The sequence below is a fragment of the Ambystoma mexicanum genome, chromosome 10 (assembly GCF_040938575.1).
Source record: "Ambystoma mexicanum isolate Mex_15411 chromosome 10, UKY_AmexF1_1, whole genome shotgun sequence".
Taxonomy (NCBI): Eukaryota; Metazoa; Chordata; class Amphibia; order Caudata; family Ambystomatidae; genus Ambystoma; species Ambystoma mexicanum.
Genome location: NC_090932.1, coordinates 1,574,245,520 through 1,574,265,882, shown reverse-complemented (window position 1 = coordinate 1,574,265,882; position 20,363 = coordinate 1,574,245,520).

The following is a 20,363-nucleotide window of genomic DNA, read 5'->3' as shown; positions in this document are numbered from 1 at the left end:
ATGACACCAGAAAAAAAGCCCCGGCGAAACATTAGATCCGTTGGCTTCTACACTTACCACATATTAATTGACTCAAAAACGAATAATGGACAGATAAAGACTATGCTAGATGGACGCAACATTAGGTCGGTTAGCACCGGAATAGAGGATGTCATCCTGAAGCACAAGGAGCAAAAACATTTTACGATTACCTATTGCAAGATTTCGCCATGCACGCCGCAACCAGTGCCGGATTATCTATTAGGCCAAGTAGGCATCGGCCTATGGGCTCCATTCCTCTGAGGGGCCCACAACAACGGATCAAAATAAAGCGGTTCAGAAAAATTAAAAAGGTATTACGAAATCACGTTGCGAGAGGGGTGGGGGCGGGGCGACCACAGGGTTTAATTTGGCACTGCAGACTACTCAATGTAAGCTTTTCTTAATGTATCCCAGGTGCATGGGATTATCTCCCCATTTCTATTTGTTTACTCCCTGCTTTAATTTCCTTTTTAAAATCCTTACACATATCTATTCTATATAGGTCAAGTTATTTTTGAGATTTTGTTCCTGTTTTCCATTTCTTTCCATTGATCTACTGACTTGTGTCTATCATTGTTAAAGTCATTGGGGCTCATTACAGTTTCCCTGGTTGGGAAACAATACCGGTAAAGTTGCCGGTCATAACGGCAGCAGCATTTTTGCTGGACCGGGGAAACTCAGGTTTGCTGGTGGTGGCCACAGATCTACCTCCAGGCCTGACCTGCCGATAGATCAGGCCCCCAGGACTCCATGGACTAGGGAGTTACCGGCTTTCCCGTGGCAGGAATGTCCCGGTAATGCTGGCTACCAGAGGGCGGGAATGCTGATTCCGTTTTGGTGGCATCCTGCCGGAATTACCGGAGGGATACTACCTATCTTGGAATGAGTGCCATTGTCTTAATCACACTTTTACCGAGTTCTGTATTACTTTGTTATACTCAACGGGGGACATTTTATTAAATGTACTGATTGGATGCAGAGGACCACAACATTCGCACTAACGCTCTACATGCATGCACATTTTCCTTTTTCTCAAAATGGGCAAATTTAGGCGAAATACCCTTTTCGTTTTCGTTTGACTCCACTTTGTGAAAAATCTAAATGCTGCCTGAAAATGACGCTTTGCAGGCGGCATTTACAATGGATTACTGTGGAATCAGCATGCTCTGGTGCTAAATGCAGGTAGATTTATTAGAAATCATCCATGTTATTCCTGCATGAAAATCTCATGCACGAGTAAAACAAGATGCATTTGCCGGCAGAGCAGAATGAGGACGAGGAATCTTATTTCCCCTCCTCCTACTCCACCCAAAAAACTTTTTTAAAACATTTATTAATTTTTTTTTTTTTTACTTTGTATTTAATTGCATTAGCAATTTTTACAAAACTCTTGATGCTCGTCTCTAAAGAGCCACATAATAGAAAATAACGAAACAACAAGCGCAGTTGTCACACAGTAATTGGCGAGAGTTCGCAAGGAGAGGTGTGCCACTGCCAGTCTCTTGTTAAGGTGACCCACTCACGCCTTGATCTTAAGAATTGATCGCCAAAGAGGATCGTAGGGGGATCATTTCAAAAGTGCTTTCCAAGATTTTTATTTGTGTTTATAATTTTTACAAACCTTTACACAATTGATAAAAAAATCATTGTTATATACAATATCATAAAATTAATATAAATATCTAATACAAAGACATTAAAATCCACGTGGAAAGAGTTTAAGAAAGTTAATACATAGTTTCAAATTTGTCACATGCCTCATATTAATGAGTCAAATGTCAATTTAACAATTTAACAAACATGTTTAAAATATATAAGTGCCATTGTCTGAAAGAGGGGGCAATCATGGGACCCACAAAGCTCATCATCTACAGTGGGAAAAGGGAGTTTACCTCCTTCCACAAATAGTAGGCAGCTCTGGTGATAACAACAGACTCGCTGAAAAAATAGTTGCCCAAAATGTGTTCATTTCAATATGTGCAATGGCTAAGACAAAGGTACTATAGCTATTAACGTATTACCTCGTCATTGCAGTGCATTGGGTCAGGATATGTCAAGCAGATTCAACTTCAATCCCGCATAACCGACACCACCTTTCTTTCCAGAGAATACTTTTCCAGCGCCCTGTGTGTTCATATGTTGGCAGTATGTTATATCGAACCTGAAAAACGCCTATAAGAGCAATGCGTAAATCTTTCACGCCTTGGATTACAGCACTTCTTTAACACTCCACAGAGCTCAAAAAGACCTGCACTATGTGTTACCTTTGTACTGTTCACCGCTCTGATACCATTGGGTCAACATTGTGCTTTAAAACCTTATAAAATAAAATAATTACAAGGTACACCACTATGGAATGAACCATGTTGAGGCAGCACTTCCACCATAGGCTGCTACACAAAGCTGCAAATCAACTCAAACCATAAAGAACTTTAATGATCATTTTGCCTATGAAGAAGCCTACAAATCACTCTCCAAACCAGTCTCATAATACCATCACTTCTGGTCTTTTTGACTTCATCCTCTTTTCCCCTACAAATGTCGAGACAGTCATAAAACAACCTCTTTAAAACCAAAGAGCGTTTGTTTGTTTGTTAGTGCTTTGATAGTGAAACCTTTCCTTTGAGTCGCCTTTCTCCTCGCATGAAAGCTGAGTGGACGCTTAAGCGGTGCTTTAGCGCCACACGCACCGGGTGCAAAGAGCATCGCAGTCACGCCATCAGGCGGAATGGTGGACAGGGCAGCTATGAAGGACCTATCATCATCTCTGGCTGAAGATAGCGCAAAGATTGAATGCATGCACACAATTCATGATTTGGAGGACACTGAACTATTGAGAGCGGTGGAGTATGTCGAGGCGCCGAAATGTGCCTACAAGTTGAAGCACCCAAGATCTTGTCCACAGAAGACAATATGTGTGCCTGGTCAGGTAGCTGGAGATAATGAAGCAGTACAAATTACAAACCTTTTCTTTAAAAAGGATGGGACTTCTGTGAGAATTATTTAATTACTGAATTGTCCGCTTCCGTTGATTGCCTCTTACCAACCCAAAATTAAATTTGGAATGTGAAGGGAGGAGAACAACAGAGAAATCACTGATATGGTTAGTGAAGCCAGAGAGGTGCATGTGCTAACTATTGAAACATTAGATATCCATGTGGCATACACTCTGTTAATGACCTCAACTCCCTTAGTGCTGGCAGACCATCAAGACCGGGAGATGAATGAGAGTAAGGGTCATTTCAGAAAATATGCACAGCAGTGCTGATAGCAAATCGTCAGTTGCAATGTTTTCAGCATTGGAGATCTCTTTAATTGCTCTGATGGGCAAATCCGATGCTTTGGAACTTAAATTGGATGTGCAATCAGTAGTATTGAAAAACATTGTAATTCGAGAGGCAAGAAGAGCCCTTAAAGAACAAAGCACATGTACATCTGATTTGGGGTGGCGAGGTAGTGCGGACAATGATGTTAGAGAGTATCTTGTAATATTGGAAGTGGGCAATCAAACGGTGGGGAATATGGAGGAAGTTGAAATTGTAGCTGAACAAACCCTAAATGTAAATATGAATGACATTTTGACAAATGATCCATTAGGAAAGGGTGAGTCTCAGCGTGTAAAGAAAACTGCTAGGCGCAAGATGAAGGCGATTTATCAATCACCAATGTATGGAAGGCACAAAAGGGGCGGGGACAAACAAGTGTCTCCTCAATTAGATTCAAGTGTGATGTGTCTGAGTGAGCAGGTGGTAAATACCTGTGAAGAAGTATTGTGTAATGATGAGACTGTACATGAACTATCAAGTGGGACTAGTAAAAAGAGAAATAAGCAAGAGATAAAAATGAGTGCAAGTGCGATTAATGTATCTTTGAGTGTTGATGAATGCTCACCGCACAAAACTCATGAGGAGAATAAAAAGTCCTGCGGAGATATAAAAACATACCTCATGCAGCAAAAGGAAGGCAACAAGCAGTGTGAGTGGTTGTATACTAATTGACCTTTTCACAATTGACCTAATTTAGAAGGTCAATTAGGACATATATGCGGAGGAAACCCCCACAACCTCCCCACCCAATCCAAATCCCCCACCCAATCCCCTTATATTATTTATAATCCAAAACCAACCCAATACATATATAAAATAACTAAAATAATATAAAGGTCAATTGTGCAGAAGGTAAATTAGGACCACTAGAATTAGGTCAATTGTGCAAAAGGTCAATTGTAAAAGGTCATTTTGGGTAATTCCGTGTGAGCGGCTAATTAGAGAGAGTAAGAGAGCTGCAAGGAAAAATAAGAAGCACAAGGGGAGGTTCTATGTAATTTCCCCATTTTCCCAGAAAACGGGAAAAGGACGTCACCGCTATTTTTCTTTTTTAATCTGGGGGGGTGTTTCACCTCCCCAAGGCCCCTCCCTTTGCTTGCTGCCGGCCCCCCACACCCCTCAGCATGCACACACATTTTCTCACATGCACACAAACAGACACACAGACCCTCTCACACAGTACACACACACTTACATCTGACTCCCGCAGTTCGTCCTCTCTGTCTCGCTGTGCCCGTCCACCCCTGCGCCGCACTCATGTGCGGCGCAGGGGCTGACAGTTCGATTTAGAAAGACTGCTCCGTGTGATCACAGAGCAGTCTTTCTAAATCTGTCTTCTTTCCTTTTGGAAAAAAGAAAAAGGTCATTTGACCTAATACCAGGGGAATGTGGGTATACAGAATGAGATACTCCAAGATATTGTGAGTATATTCTGTCCAGTAGAACAGTCGGACAATAGTAGTCGTAAAGATGCTACATCACAGTCTATTAGTAATATTGAGTGGAGCAATGGTAGAATTAATGGTCAATGTCTTTACAATGATAATGGGGGGACAGATAGTGCCCTGCGAATGCAAGCTGTATCCCTAATTGGTAAACATCCACTGCTAAATAGGCGGATGGTGCAGAGTGTGGTACCACTTAGAGCTACTACTTAGAGCTATTACCACAGAAGACCTTTGCTCGGCCCTGGCTGCGCACTTCATCACAAAACCCCAAGACATCCTTTCCTCCCTCTCTTCCACCCCACAGCATACACCAATACTGGAGTCTCCCTTGCCCCCCTCCTCTTATCCTCTCCTCTCTCTTGCCCGTCACACCTGATGAGGTCACCAGACAAGTCCGGTCTATGAAGGCCTCAGCCAAACAGGTGGACCCCTGCCCCTCTAAAACCTTTAAGGACAATATTGACTCCCTCGCCCCAGCCTTGGCTGATCTCTGCAATCTCTCCTTTTCCACTGGAGTTTTCCCAACTGCTCTTAAGCACTCGCTTGTGCACCCTCTGCTCAAGAAACCCTCAGCCGACCCCTCCATTCCGGCAAGCTCCGCACTCTCCATCACTCCTTTCTTGTGCAAACTCCTGGAGAAGTTGGCTATCACTCAGCTGACCCTCCACACTAAATCTATTGGCTGCTTCCATGACCATCAGTCTGGCTTTAGGCACGGAAACTGCTCTTCTGAACTCCCGTGAAGACCTGCTCTCAAATCTTGACACTAACACTCCCTCTGTCCTCATTCTCTTTGACCTCTCCTCTGCCTTTGATACAGTTAACCACAACATCCTGGTCGCACGCCTCCGTGACACCCTGGGAATGACAGGTCTGGCTCTGGCGTGGTTAATCTCCTTTCTCTCTGACCGCCCATCCCAGGTGCAACTCAGAGCCTTTCTCTCGACTATTGCTCTCTCAACCTCTGGCGTTCCCCAGGGATCTAACCTCTCCCCTTGGTTCTTCAACGTCTGTATGGCTGCCTTGGCACGTGTGATTGCCACTTTCACCTCTAACTTCCAGGCTACTCTGAGCTGCCTCCTCTTCCTCCTCCTCACTCATATCTGATTGTCTGTCTGCTATTCAGTCATGGTGTGCTGCAAACGACCTCTGCCTCAACGCCAGTAAGACTGAGGGCCGCATTACGACCCTGGCGGTAAGTACCGAACATTACCGCCATGGCGTAATTAACGTTTACGCCATGGCCGGATGCCGTAAAATGCGGCTCATTCCGACACATCGCGTACGAGCATTACGCCATGGCGGTAATGTCAAGAACGTGATGGCTTAAAAGACCCCAAAACGGCACCTACCGGCATCGTACGCTGCGCAAGGTGCACTACCGCCACCCATCTTAGCGGTCACCACAATAAGCGGTGACCGCAATTAGCGGTCCCCGGAAATAAGCAGAAGCGGAAGTAGTGTCATCGCGGCGGAACGGGAAAGAGCACGGCGGCCATCTTTGAAAACACAATCCATTGCCATCCTCCCCAACCATATCACATCTTACCCTGAGACCCATCCAAACCCATCACACACCCAAATACCTAGCTAAAAATGCCCAAAGTCGTTAAGAAGGCATGCGATCGGCAGCGCCAGGAACGCTTCTCCCGTGAGGAACTAAGCATGCTGGCGGAGACACTCCAGGACAATGCGGAGGTGGTGTTCTCCACCGAAATGACCAGGGCGGCAATTGCAACAAAAAAAAGCCATATGGGCCATGGTGGCACAGCGCGTCAGCGCAGTGGGGACCGTACCCCGCAACCCACAGCAGTGCAGGAAGCAGTGGGATGACTTGAGGCTCCGCGTCCGAAGCATCATCTCTGCCAATCGCAACCTGGCCCAGGCTACCGGGGGAGGAGCTGACTCCCCAATAAAACTCCAACCGTGGGAGAAAATATGTGCCAGCACAATAGGCATGGAAAGCATCGAAGGTGTGGGAGGGATGGAAAGAGGAGCGCCAACATCAGGCGATGAAGGTAGGTGCCCCAAATCAAGACATGCTATAGTCACTGACGTCCATTAATGTGTAGCACAATGTTGCCCTAGAGTGTAAATGCAACACATCAGCTGGACACTGCCCACAGCCACATGCGACCTCCACCCTGTACACATGTAGCATGCACACCCTAACTGCAGACACCCACATACCTCCATCCATCATCCACACAGAAAGGAGACAACCTGCATGCCCCTGCCTCAAAGGTGCTTCATCTAGTAACCAAAATCTGGTGAATCATTGCCATTCCAATGTCCGCAGACCCATCAATAACGCTATCCCTCCTTTGCCCCACCACAGGCTCCGAATCCAACCACGAGGATGAGGACACCTCTGCCTCAAAAGCAGCCAAGAGAACAAGGACGACCATGCATAGACCCTCCACCTCAGCTGCAGTGAGGAAGACATCACAGCAGGCAGAATCATTTGCCAGCACACAGGACGGCCCCCCAAGCACTCAAGCAGGCAGCATGCCAGCACCTGCAGCACCACACGTCCCCACAATCTTGGCCACTGAAGGCACCGTTTCTGCAGGGAGCAGCAGCATAGGGAAAACTGCTGCCATAGTAGCATGCTCAGACACTGACACTGATGAGCCCGATGTAGGACGCCCCACTGAGCAGCTTCATTCCCCCTGTCTGTACCGGGGCAGCCCCCAGGAGGAAGCCACACAGGGGCATCCAGGAGAAGGGGACTGGCCTCCCACCCCATGCCCTGCAGAAAGTCTGCAGGAGGTGAGCAGCCCCTTTGCCACACCATCTGGAATGGGCATGGCCCAGCAGAGTGAACTTTCCCTTGAGGAGATTGTTTTACGTCAGCAACAACTGTCCACGCTCCTCAATGAACATGCTGCGGAATGTGGGGGGGCTAGGGCAGCCATAGAACAATCTACGGAGACCCTAAGGGCCAAAATAGAGCGCAGTACGGAGACCCTGAGGGCTGCAATGGAGTCCACCTCAAGGGACATTTGCGGGGAACTTGCCACCATGCGCCGTGTGCTCACAGAGCTGTCCCACACCCTTCAGGACATGTGTGCCCGTGAGCAGCCAGGGACATCCTCCACTGCAAGTTCTGCCCAGAGCAGCCCTGTCCGACGATCCGGACGGAACCTGCGCTCCACAGGCAGGGGTGCCCCGGGGGCCGGGAGAGGGGGCATGTAATAGCGTGTGCCCACTGTCACAGGCATCTTTAGCCACTCACAGGGTGTGTGTTGGGGTGTTCAGGGGTGAGGGGGGAGGGGGTGTGTTGGGGTGTTCAGGGGGGAGGGGGTGTGTTGGGGTATTCAGGGGGGAGGGGGGAGGGGGTCTGTTGGGGTGTTCAGGAGGGAGGGGGCAATGGGGAGGGGATGTTGCACGACAATTTACAATTGAAATACACATTTTCCTTTTTCCCAAATCACATGTGTGGACATTTTCATTGCGTATGTGTGCTTTATTGGTGTACAGTCCACAGTGTGCATGTCCCAGAGACACACAGTGTCCCAAGTGCCGTCTCCATGTGATACACACCAGCCGTGTGTGCTAGAAGCATTGGTTGATGATATCTTGACGCATTTCACGCCCCTCCTGTGCATCGCCTCCTCCATGAGGTGCGGCCCCATCTGCACCCTCCTCATTCTCATCGTCAGGTGGTTGCATTTCTGCATCAGGGGGCAGGGGCACATTTCGTCTGACGCACATATTGTGTAGCATGACACATGCCATGACCATCTTTGCCACCTTCTCATGGCGGTACAGGAGTGCACCACCAGACCTGCTGAGGCAGCGAAACCGTGCCTTCAATAGGCCGAATGCCTGCTCAATGACCACACGGGTACGTGTATGTGCACGGTTGAAGTCCTCCTCGTGCTGGTTCTGTGGGTTCCGGACTGGTGTAAGGAGCCACCTCTTCAGGGGATAGCCTGCATCACCTGTATGTGGGCGAGAATGCATGTGTCAGTCATGACGTCTAATTCAGAACATGATGTGCCACCATGGCTTGCATCCAAATGTTACTTTGAACCACTTCTAAATGCACTAATTGATTCACACTATGCGACCCATATATGCTCATGGCTCTCATGGCCTGTTTTGCATGCCATCAACCAATGTATGCAGAGGGCTCAAGTGCCTTGTGAGTGCCCATCCACTGTGTTCGTTCATGCCGTTTGTTTTGGGGGCCTGGCACGTGTCCTGTGATGTCAATGCTCACATCATTGCAACATTGCTGTCGGCCTCATCATGACCCCAGTGAGCAATACTGATGTTGATAGGGACATTTTGGGCGCCCTGCTGTCTGTGTAATGGTGTGTTGATGTTTCTGTCCGTCATGTGCCTCCTTCGTGCGCAGTTATGGGGGACAGGCCTTTCGGTTGATGGTGTTTGTTGATGTGCATGTAGGTGCATTTCGTAGAAGTCAATGTGGCCTGAATTGGTACAATGCACTTGCAGATGATTGTGTCATGGTTGGGACACAACCTCATTCACATGGAAGGGCTGCATACATCAGGTATTGGGTTTACTGGTGTTGGGTGTAGTTTGGGTTGCTTTAGGGTATGATCTGGCTCCGTTGTCTCTGCTACTCACAGGCAGGTGGAGTATGCATCATTCCCCCCCCCTTTCAGCCAGGTGGAGTATGCATCATTCCCCCCCCCTTTCAGCCAGGTGGAGTATGCATCATTCCCCCCCTTTCAGCCAGGTGGAGTATGCATCATTCCCCCCGTCCCCCTTTCAGCCAGGTGGAGTATGCATCATTCCCCCCCCTTTCAGCCAGGTGGAGTATGCATCATTCCCCCCCTTTCAGCCAGGTGGAGTATGCATCATCCCCCCCCCCTTTCAGCCAGGTGGAGTATGCATCACCCCCCCCCCCTTTCAGCCAGGTGGAGTATGCATCATCCCCCCTCCCCTTTCAGCCAGGTGGAGTATGCATCCCCCCCCCTTTCAGCCAGGTGGAGTATGCATCATCCCCCCCTTTCAGCCAGGTGGAGTATGCATTGGTACGTTGTTCACCTACCCACTTCACATTCCCATGGTCATGACATTAGACTCACCGAGTAGCCAGGACCGTGGGCCTGCATGTTGCTCCATGTAGCGTGGTATTGTGGAGTTCCTCAGGACCATTGAATCATGGGTTGCTCCGGGGAATCGGGCACAACAATGTGTGATGATCTTGTTGGAGTCACAGACCATTTGCACGTTAATTGAGTGGAATTGTTTCCGGTTGCGGTACGGTACCTCCATGGCACGTGGAACCACCAATTCAACATGGGTGCAGTCGATGGCACCAATGCAACCAGGTATGCCGGCTAGTGCATGGAAACCCACTTTGGTGTTTCCATGCACTAGCCTGGGCAGTCTCCTGGGCAGTCCGTGGTAATGAGATGTGGTCGTCTGTGTGCTTGACGAGGGCATCGAGCACCTGGATAAGCGTATGTGAGAATAATGGTTGTGAAATGCCATGCAAGTGCCCCACTGTGTGCTGGTAGGTGCCTGTGGCCAGGAAGTGGAGTACAGACACTACATTCAGTAGGGGTGGGATGGCGGTTGGTGTTTCTATCATGCTGACGATGCCGTTGTGTGTCATGTCTACTATGGCGGTGATGGTGTCCCGGTCCAAACTGTACAGGGTGTGGATCTGCTCAGCAGTGAGGTTGAATGGACTGGCTCTGATGCGTGGGATTGGGGGCTGCCTGCGTGGTGGCACGGGCTGTGCTGGTGGGGTTTGCTGGCCCTGCCTTGCCCTCCTTCTCCTCCTGCGTCTCCTCTGTGCTGCCTGTTGTTGTTGTTGTAGTAGCACTTGCATTGCTATCAGGTCCTCCAGCCCCAACATTGCTAGTCCTATTGGTATCATTGTGGAGTGTGACTGGGTGTGGGAAGGGGTGGGGTGTGCTCTTTTTGTACTTCCTGAGTCTGTATTGCCTCCACCTGTGCTGTTCCTGTGCACCTGTGGCAGCTGGATTCACTTTACATGGCCATTTACGGTTGGTTCGCGATGGCGTAATTAGCGCCATGGCGGTAAGGAACTTAACGGGCTGGGTGATGGCGTTAGGTGCATGTCCGCTTGGGTCGGCATTCGCGTGCCTTTCCGCCATGCCGGTAATTACGGTGTGGGAGGTTGCGTGCGCGCGTCCTTGGAGCAGTTAGCGGCAGCGTTAACTACGATGCCGCTAATGGCATCGTAGTTAACAGTCACGAGTCAGGATCGGACCTGGCGGAAAACGATGGCGGTAATCATTTACCGCCATCGTTTTTCACTTACCGCCAGGGTCGTAATGAGGCCCTGAGATTGTTCCCATTAGGACCCCTGCTCCCACTTTCCCACTTTTGCTCTGGCCGGCCTCTCTTGGCCCTGCGCTCGCACCCACCTGCGAGGGAAAAAAAAACTCTGTGTCATCTTTGACTCCACACTCTCCTTCTCCTCTCATATTTCTGACAGCTCTAAAAAGTCTAACTATTAGCTACACCTCCTCATAGGTACTCTTCCTTTTCTCACTTTCCCCCAGCGGCTCACTGTCTCCAGAGCCTTGGTTCTCTCTAGGCTGGACTATTGCAACAACCTCTTCCTCAACCTCCCTTCATCTGCCCTGCGCCCTGCAACTCATCCAGAACAGAACCGCAAGACTTATCCTTGGCCTCAAGCCCAGGGACCGCATCTCTCTGGCACTGACATTTCTTCACTGGCTCCCCGTGGCTGTAAGGATCAAGCCCAAGACCCCCTGCATTGTCCACAAGGCTTTGTGGGGCCTGGGACCCACCTACCTGCAACGCTGCCTACCTAAATACTGTCCCACATGAGCCCTCCACTCATCTACCTCCAACCTTCTGCGAGTGAGCCAGTTCTCCAAGCAGAGATTTGGAGGGAGATCCTTATCCTCAGCAGGTGCCTGCCTCTGGAATAGCCTCCCTGTCGCCATCCGTCTTTAGCCTGACCTTCTTAAGTTCCGGAAACTCCTCAAGACCTTCCTCTTCTCCTCTTCCTTCGCTCTCCCTCTACCCTGCTAACTTAGCCCTCCGCTCTCTCCATCTCTCCCTCCTCTTCCTTACAGCTTGCTGAATGGCCGCCTGGTGTACCTCAGAGTCTCATCGGTCCCAGGCACCCGCGTCAGTCCTCTCTCGCACTTGCCTCAGGGCCCTACTCCCAGTCACCTTCACTGTACTTAGAATAACCCTAAAGAGTGGCTTTCTCTGCACTTACCCCAGTCTCCGCCGACTGGGTGCACTTGGACCTCCTCCCTCCCTGTGACCTTCTATGCACTTGCACAACCCAAATGCAATGTTCCTGATGATTGTCTGTCTGTTCTCACTTGTCTTCTCCCCTTAATTGCACTTTTAAACTGCAGAATCGCAGTCAGGCCTATTTTCTGTGTCTCAACCATTTAATGTATTTTACACACTTACTCTGCCTGTGCAGATTATTATCGTCTCAGAAATTCAAGGGCTCTGAGAGACTGTTGTTTTTCCCCTTGTTCCCACCCTCCTTGAGCGCTTTGGAACACTTCATGTGTATAGGCGCTATTTAAATAAACAATACAATGCAATACAAATAGTGGATCAAGTTGAAGAAGAGAGACAGCCCGCTTCGAAAATACGTTTTAATTTGAATGGGATTTTAGAATTCATACTAAATTTCGAAAATGTTCTCTTTAGGGCAGGATATTGATGCTCAGTGGTAAAGTTACCAAGGGAGAAATTTGTTAGAGTTGGGGAAGGATATTGTTATTAAGATAGATGGTCAGACTCAACGTGAATGGAATGGGAGCGGTAGAAGTAGAGAAGAGGCTGAAGAAAGAAACCCTATCAGAACAGAACTGCGAGACTTGTCCTTGGCCTCAAGCCCAGGGACCGTATCTCTCCAGGACTGAAATCTCTTCACTGGCTCCCAGTGGATGCGAGGATTAAGTTCAAAACCCTCTGCATTGTCCACAAGGCCTTCTGGGGCCTGGGGCCTAAATACCTTCAACTCTCTCTTCCTAAATATCTTCCTTCACGAGCCCTTCGCTCATCCGTCTCCAACTCCCTCATGGTCAGCCGCTTCTCGAAGCAACGAGCTGGGGGTAGATCTCTCTCCGCAGCAGGGGCCTCCCTCTGGAACAGCCTTCCTGCCTCCCTGAAACTTGAGGAGAGCCATCTCCGGTTCCGGAAGTACCTCAAAACCTTCCTCTTCGCTTCTGCCTTCTCACTCCCTCTCCCCTGCTAAACCTGCTTAACTCCCCACTGAATTCTGCACTAAACCTGCATCTGGGCCACTCTCAGCGACCTCGGTCCAGGGCCCAGCCACTCTCCACTTGCACTGCCTCCTTGGCTCCCCCTGCACTGTGGGACTGTCACTGTATCCCTACAGCCCCCCTTCCCAGCACTTCTCAGCACTTGCTCTGCACTTACCTCGCACTTGCCACCAGCTGGCCCTTTTTATTTATTATTTATTATTTTATTACGCTACTTCCTTGTACTGCGCTTCCCCCCCACCTCCTCCCCCTGCACTTTCTCCTTTTCCCCTTACCTCTGCACTTGCGCGATCTGAATGACACCTAGCCTAGTAAGATCGTTTGTCTGTCTTCCCCCTGTTTCCCTCCCTCCCTGCCTCGTCGCGCCTTGAAACACTTGTGTATAGGCGCGTTACAAATACCATATCATATCATATCATATCTTACCATGGACATGACGAGGCATAAAGACATTTCGATGAATAAGATGAATGTAGGGGGTGGATGGCTATTGGCAGTGGCTACTGTGAGAAACCTGAGGGTATCCTCACATCTACTCCCCTTGAATCCTCTTCTCAGTTGGCCAGAGAAAGGCCATCGCTTTTGGATCCTGACCCTGGGGGTGAAGATGCAAGGGAGGATCACCGGGGTGAAGGGTCCTTGGGGATTGGGGAGAGGATATCCGCAGGTGAGACATAGTATCCCCATTTTCTGGTGAGAACTAACCTTGCCCTCCCCGTGCCTTTGTAGGCTGTTGCAAACCATCTCCCCTCACCTTTCCACATTCAGACCATTATAGTACTAGGACGACGAAGAGACGACTAGGAGTAGTGCACACTGACATGATATTGGACCACTCTAGTACTGAGATGAAGAGGATGACTGAGGACTGCTGTGAGGGTCAGGCATGTCACAATTACTATGGTCAAGCAATGAGAACCAAGAGCTCACAACTGCTACCGGTCAAAAGGTTGCAGGTGTATAAAAGAGGAAGAAAGCAGCAGAGGAAAGAACCAGCGGGGCAAGAGAGTGCAGCAGTCTGAGTTGGAGCAGGCAGAATATGGGCCATTGAAAAGGACGCTGTCTGCAGAGAAACCAGAAAGACGCTGAGGCCGGAGCGGGCCACGGGAGGGCCTGGAGCTGAGCAGAGCCCATTGCCGTGTGTTCCCTGTTGGGAGTGTGGAATACAGAGAAGCCGCCAAATGGTGCCAAAAGGTCTGGAGGAGGTGAGCGCTGTTCGCAGGAGATCTGAAGTAGAGAGAGCAGAGCTGGCGAAAACCTGAGAGCGAAACAAGAGCACCCGGAGGAGCGGCCGCACACCAGTGAGTGACAGGGAAGCATCACTAAGGCGGGGGTGCTTCAGGGGTATAGTGTGTCTAACGGCGGATGCCAGTCAAGCAAAGGTCTATGGCAAAGGGGTATGGGGACCTGAGCTGAACTATTAAATACTGAACAAGTTGTCAAGAATGCAATGAGATTTGAATATTTAACAAAGGAAAGGATATGAGAATATTACTCGGATGACAAAAGAAGTGATGTGTATTTTCGAATAAAGTGAATTTAAAGAGACAGTATTTGCAAACAATATGAAATGAATAACACATGCAAAACACTATTGGATAGTGTGGAAGCAAGGTGGTTACCAGGAGAAATACCACAAAGGAAGGAGTGTGAAAGTCACATGTTGACAGGCTCGGACTGGTTTATAGGGCAATAGGCCCATAGCTGGACCAAAAACGCAAAATGCTTGTGTGGGCCAGTTTTTTGGGTCAAAGTGAGGACCTTTTTTGGCCAATGCGGACCAGTTTGATGTGTTACTTTACTATGCGGCTAATAGTTTTGACCAGTGTTGCCAAATAAATGTTCTTTAAAATGTACAATTTGCATCACATTTTATCAAAAACCTCTCCCTTGGGTACTATTGAAACAGCATCACAAAAGGAAGGAATTCTCATTTGCAACTGTGGGCCACTTTTTCGCTGATGTCCGAGACAATTTTATGCCCCAGTCCGACCCTGCATATTGATAAGGCAAGAAGCCGCTAATGTGAACCAGAAGTATATTTGGACTGGTGACATAGGTGCAGAAAGGAAACCTGTGTTATCAAGGAAGTCCTATGAGAAAGAATGAACTGTTGTAAAGTGCCATGGGTTATCGGTTGCGCGACCTGTGATGGGTGGACCACGTGGTCCGACAACTGCGCCTAAACCGAGAAGCCCTTACTTGGAGTAAACCAAGAGAAGTCTAGAGGCTGATACTGGGTGGCCTAAGTTCAAAGTGACAGAACGAAAAGGCAAACTGAACAAGTGAATGTGACTGTGCATTTCTTAAACCTGTGTTCAACTTGGGGAAGGGAACCCGGAGAGCATTCTGTGGAACTGTGATGAACTTGGGAAAGGAAACACTTAGGCCATTTTGTTGGAACTGTCTCAAACTTGGGGAAGGGAGCTAAGAGCTAACCAGATGCTGAAAGAAGCTCAGAACATTAGTTTGAACACTGTTTCTTTGGTTACTGACATCCCTACACATTGTTTAGCTTTAGTTGTGAGGGCAATTATAGATTTTGGACAATGTTAGGGAGAATTCTCTCTTTAGGCTGAATTTCCTAACCTAGTGAGTCCCCCAGCAGCTTTGCTGGATTTCTGGAGTTTGTTTCTTACTCCTGCCAAGAGTGAGACTCTTTTTTTCCCACTCTTGGACATGATTTAGGGTGTTCCTTTGACTGTTAATGTGTTTTATGGGCTATGGGGTCCTTTACTCCATAGGGTCTCATTTGTTTTTACTATGTGTGTTACACAGCACCCTCCGTGCAGTAACACAGGAGTGTCATAGTGACCCCCACCATAGAGTCCATACCCTGGGACTGACTACTGTCTCCCAGGGCATGTAAAGTTACCATTGGCTTTACTAGTCCCAAATTATGAACAGAAACCAGTACAAACCATCCTATTGTGGACGTACTGGTCGGGGCAATTCGATTGCCCCGGGGTCTGTTAGTCGAGGGGGCACGTCTCCGTCCCCCCTGATCGAGTTTTGGCTGGTGGCAGTGGATACTACTTTTTATATTCGGCCGCGAATATATCCCTATGGGATTTTCCCATTGTTCGAGGCTACCAACTTTAATTATTTAATTCTCATAGCCTCGAACATATCTCCATTTATTTATTTAATATTAATTCGCCAATTGGTATTTTTTGCCAGGACTCGATTCTAAAATGGCGTTTGTGTTCTCTGCTATGACTCCAACCCAAGTCGAGCCCTTTGTTCCACTTTTTGGCGGGCTTCTCCACAGAAGCCTCCAAAAGTGGTGCCACTCTGTCTGGGTACCATAGGGGGTGTGGGAGGGGGTTTAGGCACCCTGGACTGAGTTACCTTGGTAACTCAAGTCGCACTCTTGTGTGATTGTCCCAAGTGGTGAGCCGGCCAGCTCACCACTTAGCATGTTTGATTGACAGCTAGGCTGAGTGAATGGGGGGGGTGCTGCATAAAAGCAGGGCTTTGGGGACTGGAACTTCAGAAGTCGCCACAGGACCTGAGAATCCGACAAGGGAGAAGCTGAGCCGACCTACCACGACGACACCACCGGTGGAGCCCTGCGGAACCGACTCACCACTTCCTGACGACAGAGAAGATCTCCCGGCTGGAGAGGCTTCTTCCCCTGACTGCTGGGCACAACCAGTTTACCTTCTTCTCTTTGCATCCCAGGCCGTCTTGTGGTGGTCGAATTGCCCGTGCCAAGCACCCCGGCAACCGGATAGCCACTTACCACTGGACCGCGAATAAAAGGACCGCTCCTTTTACCTGAGAACTCCGCGGCTGGTTTCTCCCCTGGCAGTGCAACAGACTCCTGTCTTCCTCCCCGACGAGATCCTCTCTTCCCCCAGACGAAGCACCGACTTGCATCCGCTGCCAGGAACAACTGCCCCCGCTGGAGTATTCTCACCACTTTAAGGTACCGTGTCCGCCAGGCCTCCCTTTTTAAAGATTGCTACAAGGTAATAATAATCCCTTAACCTTCTGGACTGGACTGGCCGCCTTGACCTTCTAACTGGTCCCTTTCTTTTGGTCCAACTCTTTTTGAACCTTTGCAAGACTCTTGTGCACTTCAACCGTGTGACCTTGGACACATTTCGTTCTGATCCTCTTAAAGTGGATCCGGCCTTCTGAACTCTAACTTCACGGTTTTACTTGCCTTCCTCTCTTGTTTTGTTCTTATGAAAGTGTTGGGATCTGTTTCATATTATACTCTGCTTTTCTCTCTCTTTTAAAATGAATTATTAGAGTTCCATCTGCGTTAAGCGGTCACCGCTGTCTGAAAATAAGTGGGGCTTTACTTAAGACTTGTCTAAAATTCTTCTAAGGGAGTGTATATCTTTTAGTGACCGTGTTTTTGAATTGCTTACTATTAGTGCCTGTGTGTTTTTCTAGTTGTGGTTTTAAATAAATAATTATATCTCTTTTACACCAAGCTCTGGTCAGTGTTTAATTGTTCTACTATGTTCTTTTGACCTATTGTGAATACTCTGTATACTGCCTAACTCTTCTTGAGGGAAGTCTGACTGCTCAGCCACAGCTACCAAGTGAATCTGTGTGGTACAGACTGCTACCAAGTGGGTTCACTGCCAAACACCTGTAGTCTTAAATCTTTTGCACTGGTCCCAGAGGGAACTGCACAGGTTTCTGCCTAACAGACACAGACAGACTCTTAAGTTGAACTTACTGACTCAGACTATCTTTAGTTTATTTAGGTAGGGAAATCCCACCTTATTATAGGGTAAGTTTGGCCTTAGACCAATTTGAATTAATAAAGATCTTTTGTTTGAACCTTGAATCTGTTGTCTGTGTCTTGCTTCATGATGCCTTCACTCTACTCAAGATCTTTCAAGGACACTTCAAAATAGGTCCAGATGAGGTGGGAATGTTGGGTTCGTGGAATACAAGAGGCTTTTCCCATCTCTCTAATGAGGGTAGCCTGTTAGAGTATGCTGATCTGTTTGGTATTTTGATGCTTCAGGAGACCTGGCTGGTGGATTTTATCAAGATTGATGGGAGATGTACCATCCAGGTCCCTGCGGTAAAAGGCACTAAAGGATAGCCAAAGGGTGGTCTTCTGGTATCAGTGAGGCTCCATGGTCTCTTTAAGACTACTATATTAATATCGGAAAGCATAATTGCAGCATTGATATCCACAGGTCAAAAGGATATGCCGGAATAGTTAATTGTAAACATTTATGATTCACCAGATGCAAGATGTCATGCTTTTAATAGGCAAGTGTTCAATGGATTGCTGATGAAGGTGAGTGATAGCACTCCGGTGTTTTTGGCAGGGGATTTCAATGACAAATTCCATTGAGGTTGGATCATTTTGAAGAAAGTAGAATGCCTGAACCTATTCTTGATTCACATAGTAACTCTGAAGCTATTGCATGGGCTAAAAGTATTTACACCCACAAACTTGTAATGTTAAATGGACACTGTTGGGGGAGAAAGGCATGAATCTTATACACAATCGAATAGGAAAAGTGTAAGCACTGTAAGGGTGTGAAGGGAGGAGACTGACACACAGGTGGTTGCTAATAACTTTTATTTGTGAGAATAATAAAGGAAACCCCCTACCTAGCCCTATTACTAAAAGAGGTTTCCCTGACGCAACTTAATACTAAGCATATGTCAGACTGTCCGTGATCAAAAGTCCACCGTCCTTTGTCAAAACCTATTTCCTTCCATTGGACCTCTAACTTAACTAAAAGGTTGGTGAGTCTTCTTAATGCATACGAATGGCTCCTTTCTTCTGTAAAGTGGGGCACCAACCAATAGTCTGGAGGGACTATTTCCTGAGAGAATGACTCTCTAACCCAGGTTGCAGTCCCTTTCAAAGGGAGCACACAAAGTTCCAAATTGAAAATCTCTCAGTTCACAAATAAAGCAAAGATCCCAACTCAAAGCCTTCGTGCCCAGAGAATGATTCCCTTCCCCTTGCCTTTCTCAGGCTTCTAGGCTTCTGACAATGTTCACAAACACTAGAGGGAATGTCTCCCTTCCCCAGGACTTTCTTAGGCTTCTCACAAAGCCAAGAGAATGACTCCCTTCCCCTGACCTTTCTCAAACACTAGAGGGAATGACTCCCTTTCTCTGGCCTTCCTTATACTTTTCACAATGTTTACAAACACCAGGGGGAATAACTCCCTTCCCCTGGCTTTTCCTAGGCTTTTCACAATGTTCACAAACACCAGGGGGAATGACTCCCTTTCCCTGACCTTTCTCACCACAGACTTGGTTCATTACCCTGGCAGGTACTGTGACTATGAAGATGCACTAGGTTATGCTTCATAAGAGGGTGCAGGCCTGAGACCCGTGAGTTTCTCTTCTCTTGATGCTGCAGACCTGTTTCACTATCCTGCCAGGTACTGTGTCTATGAAGATGACTAAGGTTACTCTTCATAAGAGGGTGCAGGTCTGAAACCCGGGGGTTTCTCTTCTCTTGATGCTTCTGACCTGGTTCACTATCCTGCCAGGTACTGCGACTATGAATATGACTTAGGTTGTTCTTTTTAAAATATTTTGTATTTTATGTTTAGTTTATTATAAACCTTTCATAATATACATTTTTCTTCCAATTCATCTATTAGATCAAAATTAAAACGGCCTAACAATAATATCCACTTCCCAACATAGACCCATACCAATTCAATCCTAATTACAGAATAAATTTGATTTAAAAATGTAATTCCCACAAAAATTATAGGAAAGTTTTCCCCACTTAAAAACATATCCCACCAATCCTCTGCTGTCACAGTTTTCATATTATTACTAATGTCAGCAAAGAAATTTAGGTTGCACCGATGTTAGAGCTGTACATTCCAAAGGTAAGTGTTTTCCTGATTTTATCAGACCTTGCCTTATGCAAAATCTGCAGTACGCTTCACATCTAGGAATTTGCCCATAACTACTTAACACTTCTCTTGTTGGTTATATATTTAAGCGTAAACACATAAATAGATCTCACAAAACTACACAAGGGAATTTGGACAAATACAGGGGGGTTGGCCAATGGATCTCCTTTCATAGGTCAAGTTCAGAGATAGTTTATAAGTACTCTGTTTATTTTGAGTATTAATCCAGTCTTGTCTTAGTATCTTATTTTTGACCTTCTCCGGGTTAGTCGTTAGTATCTCCTCCGATAGGTCAAAAGATGTTAGCCAACTTTGGCATCTCTCCTTCCATTTGTCCAGAAGCCATTCACTTCGCTGCTTTTTTCTCTTTCACAAAATCTCAAAAGGGGGAAGGTAATGTAGCATTACACATTTACAATACAATGCTAGGGATTTCCAAAGCACAATAGAGTGGAG